This window comes from Dreissena polymorpha, chromosome 6 (genome assembly GCF_020536995.1).
Source record: "Dreissena polymorpha isolate Duluth1 chromosome 6, UMN_Dpol_1.0, whole genome shotgun sequence".
Taxonomy (NCBI): domain Eukaryota; kingdom Metazoa; phylum Mollusca; class Bivalvia; order Myida; family Dreissenidae; genus Dreissena; species Dreissena polymorpha.
This window is the reverse complement of record NC_068360.1, coordinates 109471331-109480697: the sequence shown is the minus strand read 5'-3', so window position 1 is coordinate 109480697 and position 9367 is coordinate 109471331.

Here is a 9367-nt window from a genome sequence, read left to right as displayed (position 1 = left end):
TGAAGTTAGTCATTAAGTGCTTTATATTGATAAATGTAAGCATTGGAGCTTAATTAAAAATCCAGAATATAATTCTTTTAAAAATGTAGTCCGCCGCAGGGCTTGAACCAGTGACCCCCTTAGTTCTGGTGTAAAAACGCATTAGCCTGCTCGACTTTTCTGCCAAGTATAAATGGTTGACGTATTTTATACCTAATATAAGCAATCTTTGTAGTTTCACACAATTAAACAACAACAACAACATAACTCTCCAAATTATTCAATCGTTTCGCGTTGCATTGCTTTATAATTTTTAAATCGTTAAAAGATGCATATAATGGCTATATTAGACCATGGTAAATGTTCAGTAATACTGTTTCCTAAAAATAACATAACTTAAACGAAAATTTCCGATACAACTTTTTTCAATTTTTGTCAATTTACCAAACGTGAAAAGATCCCTTTAAAGTTATATGAACTGTATCCCAGTAAAAGAGACATTAAGGCGATTGTGGCCAGTTTAGATCCAGTTCAGCCTGCAGTTGCTTGAAAGCTGTTTGCTTAAGAGCGGTTTTCTGACAATGACAAATAGTTTAATTGGATACTGATTAGACTGCCCTTTTCATGTGACCTGGCTAATTTAATTCAGAAGCCTGGTAACAGTTTAACGTTAATGTTACCAATGTGTCAGACCAGGGCCTGGATTTTGAAATCTAGGACATGCAGGTTCAGAAGATGTCATTTAAGATTATACATTTTTTTCAAACATATACAAATGCATACAAATATAAATAGTAAAATGCCCTAAGTCAGAAGGCATTTGACTTCGGCTGGTGCCTTGGCACACCAGGTGTTTCGGTTGCAATAGTTTGATGGACTCACTACTTGGATGTGTAGTTACATTATTTACAGTATATCAAACAGTATTTAGCATGAACCAATGATTTTTTCAAACATAAATAATTATTGATGTAAAATGCTTGAAGGAATAATATTTAAGGTTTAAGATGGCATTTTCTTTTTGTTTTAAAGGATATCTTTGAAAATTATATTTTTTATGAATTTTTTGGCATCAAGGGGTAACGCATTTTTAAAAAATGTAATTAATTTTCGACAAAAAACTGGTACCATGAGTAGCATGAAACAATTTTTTTTTAAACATTTGTAATTGATGAAAAATGATTGCAAAATAATATCTAGGGTCTAATAAAGCATTTTTTATTTTATGTTAATAGGTTACTCTGAAAATTCTATTTTTCATGATTTTTTTGCAACAAGGGGTTATGAAATTTAAAAAATGTTACTGGATTTTTAGACGCACTTAGCCAAAACATTTATAATTGTATTGTTTATTCTTGAAAATGTATTTCCCCTATTCACTAAAAAAAAAGTTTTGATCAGAAAATTCATATATAATGATTATGATGTTTACTTTTATTTTTAAGAAGCATAATGCCTCTTTTTAGTTGTATTCAGCCACAAGTTCTTGTCAGCCACTTAAGGGTTATATGTTGCCTTTCTTTTACTAAATGCAAAATAATTCTATGCTTTGAGACATTCATAAAATATTTTATGTCTTTACAACACCGACAGGCTAATAAATTTATATATCAAGTACTTCCATACTAACAGGACCATTCTAGGCGGGCAACCTAGCAATCTTGATTGTTCATATCTTCCTATCAATCTGTTATATGTGTTATGAATCATTTGTTCGGAGAACATTTAATGTTTGTTATAACTTTTAAATAATTCAATGTTCAAAGTGATATTGTTATTGACCGATTAACCAACATACTGATTAAAAGGGAATATTTTATTAATTATTTGCATTCTATCTTACATGAGAAATATTTGCCTAAATGTTTTTCAAACTATAGAGAAATCTATATACAATTAATAATTGACGACGTTTATCAAAAAAAAAACATTTATGAAATGTAAGTTAAAAGATATAAATAAATAATGCATGTTTTTGTCAGATATTCGTAATAATTTCCATTAAAATTGAGTGTCTGACCAATGTGGATGAATGAATATATCGGATAAAACAAACACTTGTCTACACTTAAATTATGATTTATTTTTCAATATTGTATGCACTTAAGTTTAGCCTTTATGCTTTTTTTAGCATTTACAGACAGTGTCCCTCCCCCAAATCAAGGAATTATTACTTGTCATTCATTTGTGTAATGGTATACAATAATTTTGTGGTAGAATATTTGAGAAAAACATTAGAAACGAAAGTTGTCAGTGATGAAATTTTCCATATAGTAATGGAAATTACCGATCGTCGGTTTCTAAAAAAACAATACGTCACGGTTTCCAAAAATATGAAGATTGTGCCCAAAGATTTTGTTGTTAATGAACATTACTGGTTTATATTTTAATAATTTCGATTCTCATTTGATTAATAGGTAATTTCAAGGCTGATAAACTTGAAATATGCAAGCTATTCTTTCGTTTTGCATATGTCTATCGATACATCTGAACAATCGGTAATTTCCGTAACCACTCGTTAAATTGTTGCAGGCACAAGTTTAAATAAAGAATTATGTTTTACACTAATATTCTACCTCTTTCTTGCTAAAAGCTAATGCATGAATGATTTAAAAGTAATAATGCATCGTTTTCAGCCAGGAACACTATGACCGCGAAAAAAAACATAACACACTTTTTGATTTACGATGTTTCATCCAATCAGAAAATAGCTTTTCAACGTAATTTAGACCCATGTTTAGCGAGATAATTAAGTACCACTTTTTATACACTGCCAAATTGTGACATAACAAGTTGCCTCCCTTGTTGGTTCATTCTACTGTATTAGTATGCCCCCTTCGAATAAGAGAGGGTATATTGTTTTGCACATGTCGGTCCGTATGTCCGTCCACCAGATGGTTTCCGGATGATAACTCAAGAATGCTTATGCCTAGGATCATGAAACTTCATAGGTACATTGATCATGACTCGCAGATGACCCATATTGATTTTGAGGTCACTAGGTCAAAGAGCAAGGTCACGGTGACCCGAAATAGTGAAATGGTTTCTGATGATAACTCAAGAACGCTTATGCCTAGGATCATGAAACTTCATGTGTACATTGATCATGACTCGCAGATGACCACTATTGATTTTGAGGTCACTTGGTCAAAAGTCAAGGTCACGGTGACCTGAAATAGTAAAATGGTTTCCGGATGATAACTCAAGAACGCTTATGCCTAGGATCATGAAACTTCATAGGTTCATTGATCAAGACTCGCAGATGACCCATTTTGATTTTCAGGTCACTAGGTCAGAGGTCAAGGTCACGGTGACCCGAAATAGTAAAATGTTTTCCGGATGATAACTCAAGAACGCTTATGCCTAGGATCATGAAACTTCATAGATACATTGATCATGACTCGCAGATGACCCCTTTCGAGGGCACTAGGTCAAAGGTCAAGGTCACATTGACATGAAACAGCAAAATGGTTTCCGGATGATAACTCAAGAACGCTTATGCTTAGGACCATGAAACTTCATAGATACATTGATCATGACTCGCAGATGATCCCTATTGAATTCAGGTCACTAGGTCAAAGGTCAAGGTCACGGTGACCCTAAATAGTAAATGGTTTCCGGATGATAACTCAACAACGTTTATAGCTAGGATCATGAAACTTCATAGATGCATTGATCATGACTTGCAAATGACCCCTTATGATTTTCAGGTCACTACGTCAAAGGTCATGGTCACAGTGACTCAACTTTGAAAAATGGTTTCCGGATGATAACTCAAGAATGCTTCCGCCTATGATCATTAAACTTCTTAGGTACATTGATCATGACTCGCAGATGACCCCTATTGACTTTCAGGTCACTAGGTCAAAGGTCAAGGTCACGGTGACTTGACAGAGTAAAATGTTTTCCGGATGATAACATACGAAAGCTTACGCCTAGGATCATGAAACTTCATAGGTACATTGATCATGACTCGCAGATGATCCCTATTGATTTTCAGGTCACTAGGTCAAAGGTCAAGGTCTCAGTTCCAAAAAAAGTATTCACACAATGGCTGCAACTGCAACTGACAGCCCATATGGGGTTCATGCATGTTTTACAACCAGCCCTTGTTTCAAAAATGTTTTCATGTAGTATATTTATATTGATATTTACAAAATTGATGCATATGAATGATAGACTTTACTGAAATCATTTTAATGATACTGAAATCATGACAGTGAATTAATACTGATAATTATTTAATTTATTTTGCTTGAAACAGTCATGTACATTTATATCAAATGAGATCATACTGTAACTTCAGTGATGAATTTCAGTGAATTAAATTAAATCCAAAATATAAGTAACTCCTATATCTCTCCCGCATCGCGCACACCTAAACATCCTGCGGTGTACCTATCCAGATCCAGATAAAAATATATGATACATAATTATGTATCATATTGTTCAGAGGGGATGATTTTACCTCTGTTGTATCAATGTATTGTTTTACTTCTTTAATCAGTGTGTTTAAAGATATATAAACATAGCTTCAGGGTCTTTGCTTCAGGCAATGAATATTTCATATCCTGATCTCTTTTTCTAATGGATATTTTAACTAGTTCCTACATTCAATATAGTCAAATATATGTTAAGTAGTATCTGTACACATTGGTAGATTAAATTTGTACATCAAATATTATTTTTTAATTGTTTTAAAAAGATATAGTTCAAATGTTCATACTAGGTTAATTTAGAACCTTAGTCATGTCACGGAGATCTAGAGTCCGTGTTCATGTGGTAGTTAAACATTTTTAAATATAACCACTTTTATATGGAGTCCGGACCAGATCTCAAATGCATATCCCTTTTCTCTGTCACCCTGGTCATCTCCTATCAAAATGGCAAATTATATGCAGAACCGTTCTTTATACACAATGGTTGAATGACAAAATTGACATCCTTTTCACATGGAAATTACACTTTGACAGTCATGGAAAAGGAGCCTGCACAACACAGATCAAAAATACTTTTTATTTGTAGATAATCCCATATCTTGAAACTCTATGTGCATAAATATCTCAAGTCTTCATGAAATCAGGACAACACAAATGTTTTTTAAGTCCTTAATTGACCTGGCTATAGTAATCAGATAATTATAAGCTCAATTAGTCTATTTATGTCATATGCTTTTTGTATTGTAAACATACACACAATATTGCAGGTACATGATAGCAATAAATAATAACAAAGCCATCCTTAATATAAAGGTCAATGGCAAAGCCTGTGAGAAAAATGTGAACTCATAAAGTGTAATCACACAACGTGCTCATGGTGAGCTTTTGTGATCGCTTTATGGCCGTCGCGAGCCGTCAACATTTGTCTTGTTAACTCTGTGGGTGCCACGTTTATATTCCAATCTTCATAAAATTTGGCTAGAATATAAGTCTCAATGATATCTTGGATCAGTTTGAAAATGGTTACAATTGGTTGAAAAACATGGCTGCCAGAGGATGGGGCATTTTTCCTTATATTGCTATAGTAAAACATTGTTAACACCCGAGAGGTCACATTTATTTTCCGATCTTCAAGAATTTTGGTCACAATATTTGTCCCAATAATATCTTGTTATCTCAGGTGAACGACTTTGGGCCTTTCAGGCCCTCTTGTTTGTTCATCTTACCATTTGAAGAAAAGATATCATTGCACAGATGTCTTTTACTTTTAGAATGTGTTATGCTGCATTTCTTATGTGGCTTGTTCGGGGTATATTGTTTAGCACATGTCGCTCAGTCCGTCAGTTGGTCCGTCCACCAGATGGTTTTCGGATGATAACTCAAGAACGCTTAGGCCTAGGATCATGAAACTTCATAGGTACATTGATCATGACTGGAAGATGAACCCTATTGATTTTCAGGTCACTAGATAAAAGGGTAAGGTCACAGTGACTAGAATGCTTAGGCCTAGGATTATGAAACTACATAGGTATATTGATCATGACTGGCATATGACCCCTATTGATGTTCAGGTCATTAGGTCAAAGGTCAAGGTCACAGTGAGTCAAAACAGTTTAATGATTTCCGGATGATAACTCAAGAATGCTTACGTCTAGGTTCATGAAAATTCATAGGTACATTGATAATGACTTGCAGATACCCCTATTGATGTTTAGGTCACTAGGTCAAAGTGACTCAAAACAGTAAAATAGTATCCGGGTGATAACTCAAAAATGCTTACGCCTAGGACCATTAAACTTCATAAGTACATTGATCATGACTGGTATATAACCCTTATTGATTTTCAGGTCACTTGGTCAAAGGACAAGGTCACATTGATTCATAACAGTAAAAATGTTTCCTGATGATAACTCAAGAATACTAAGGCCTAGGATCTTGAAACTTCATAGGTAAATTGATCATGACTGGCAGATGGCCCCTATTGATTTTCAGGTCACTAGGTGAAAGGTCAAGGTCACAGTGACAAAAAATATATTCACACAATGGCTACCACTACAACTGACAGCCCATATGGGGGGCATGCATGTTTTACAAACAGCCCTTGTTTGTCTAATGTTAGTTAATGTTCATCTCGGTCAATTCTAGGTTAAGTTTGAAAGTAGGTCATAAGTGGTTCAAACTAGGTCAACAAACCAAATCACAGAAAAGGTTAGTGAACACTCCAGAGGTCACATTTTCTTCCAGATCTTCATGAAAATTGGACAGAATGTTATCTCGATGAAATAAAATTTCAGTTTGAAAGTTGGTAGTTTGTCAAAAACAAGGTCATTAGGTCAAAATATAGAAAACTTCCTTTACCTTTCTACAGGTCACATTATCTTCCTGATGTTCATGAAAATTGCTTACAATGTCCATCTTAATCAAATCAAAAGCTGAATTTGCAAGTTGGTCATGTACAGGCTTAAGCTAGGTTACAACTAAGTCAAATCATACACAAGTTTTTGAAACTATAGAAGGAGTTTTGGGTGAGCGATACAGGGCTATCTTGTTTTAGAACAGCCTGTAGTAAGAAAGGGAAGGTATTGTATTTGTTTCAAAAGTAACATTTTATTGTTATTGGAAGTAACTGAGCAATTATATGATGTCATAGTTTTGGTTATTTTGCTCACGTGTTTTGTTGTGACAAGGCGAGCTTTTGTTATCACTCTTTGTCTGTTGTATTTTATCCAAAGTTTATTGTGAACACCATCATTTTACAGTGTTTACATTTGGGTGTCACCTCTTTGCCAGATTCTTATTAAACTAGTCACTTCTATGTCATTTTGGGTTTCATATTCTATCAACAATTTGGGCACTAGATCGAATATAAGAAAAGGTCTGTTAATACTTTAGTGGTCACATTCTGTCTCTGATCCACTTGTAAATTGGTAAGAACATTATTTTAAATGATTTCAAAGTCAAGCTTGAAAGTAGCATATTCAACATTAAGGTCACAAGGTCTAGTCTCAGTGATTAACAGGTCATGTTCCAAAGTGGGTCATGTGCTTCCAAGCATTTGATCAATAACTAAAATCATTAAAATCTATGTTAACACTTATATTTTTTACCTGATCATGGCAGTTGATCAGAATGTTCAAATAAATAAAAGTAATGAAATCGGTAACAAGGCTCAACTAGACCGGATAGACGCAAATAGTTTGTTCATACTCACAATGCCTTTTTTCTAGATCTTCATGAAAAATTAGTTAACACCACTAGGAAACAATCAGTTTCAGGTGAGCCACGTTTTGCTGTTAAAGCTATCTATGTAAAGTATAGATTGTTACAAAACCTTGTTTATCAATAAAAATAAATGAAAAAAATGGCTTTCTAAAAGTTGTAGTCTTGGATGATATATTCCTCAACTTATAATCTACGATAATGTTTTGAGAAGAAAAACAAAATTTGATTATTATTATACCCCAACATACTGTGATTGGGGGCCTGCACAGGAATTCTCAATTATGTTTCTCGAAAAATAATGGGTTAACATATTGTTGCTGTTTTATCCAGTTGTCTGTACCATTACTCCCAAAAGAATTGTAAGTTCAAATATGAGATATTTAGGTAAATAAATCTCATTGAAGGGAGTGCAGTGTCCAAGAACGAAAACGATTGCACCACAACCATAAACTATTGACATGCGGATAAATGACAAGCAATTAAAATTACACAATTGCGGTGATGTAGATTAACTTAAATGGATGCTTATTTATTTTATGCTTTCCGGTGATTTATACAGAAATATCAGTGAAATAAACTGGTATTTCACTGTTTTAAACAGTGAAAAGTAACAGTGAAAATATCGATATTTTTCGCTGTTTTTCTGGGAAAATCGATATTCCGCCGAATCCAACAAATATCCTCTATATATCCATCTTCTTCAAAAGCATCGTCAAACCAGTACTTTCAGTGCTTTGATTCTACAGGGTTGAAAGATAATTGTTCCGACGGAAAATATATGAACGTTCCGCGCTTTTTAAGTTTCGATTTGTATGTAGTTTTTTATGGCCACGCTGACATTGGTTTTTCGCGGAAAGTGAACTTTCCGCGAAAAATGAAAATCCCGATATTTACTATATAAGTATATATATTTTAGCGAGGGTCCCCTTTGGCTTTCCAAAGATTATCGTTACCAAAGTTTGTGCCAATGCCGCGAGATGTCCTGGTGGGCGAACAGATTTCACATATCGGTAAAGATATACAGTTTTAATAATCTTACACTACCGTTTATGGCTACTGTCAATACAAACATTCAATTATTTAACTTACCCAGGTCTTAAACATTTTCGGCATAGATTAAAAACTTAACCAAATCTCCAATTTTCCAAATTTATTTTACTATAAAAGAATTGATCCGGCTAAAATACTAAACCAAAAACAAGACCAACAAGAATTTAAAGAAGAACAAAATACCCCTTACCTGTAAACCGATTTTCTGTCGTGTCAATACTCAACCAGTTGTTCAATACGGAAGTTTACAGGACTGCTACACGGAGGTACCCAGCAAACATGCACATATGGGTCCCATATGGGCTGTTTCTGGGCAAACCCATATGGGTAAGCCCATATGGGAGTCATTTGGGACCAATATGGGCTAGCCCATATGGGAATGCCCACAAGGGTCCCATATAGGTCCCATATGATTGCGCTATCGGGAAAAATATGTAAACTTGTATTTATTTGATAAAAAACTCATTTCTTAAAACGTATGTAGGACTAACATGATCTAAACTGCTAATATTCTACCCAAAAATAGAAAATCAATGCATAAGCAAATAATATGCGGCCCATATGGGTCCCATACGGGTCCCATATGGGACTCATTTGGGAGCTATATGGGCTTGCCCATGTGGGAATGGCGATAAGGGTTCCATATAGGTCCCATATTATTGCGCTATCACGAAAAA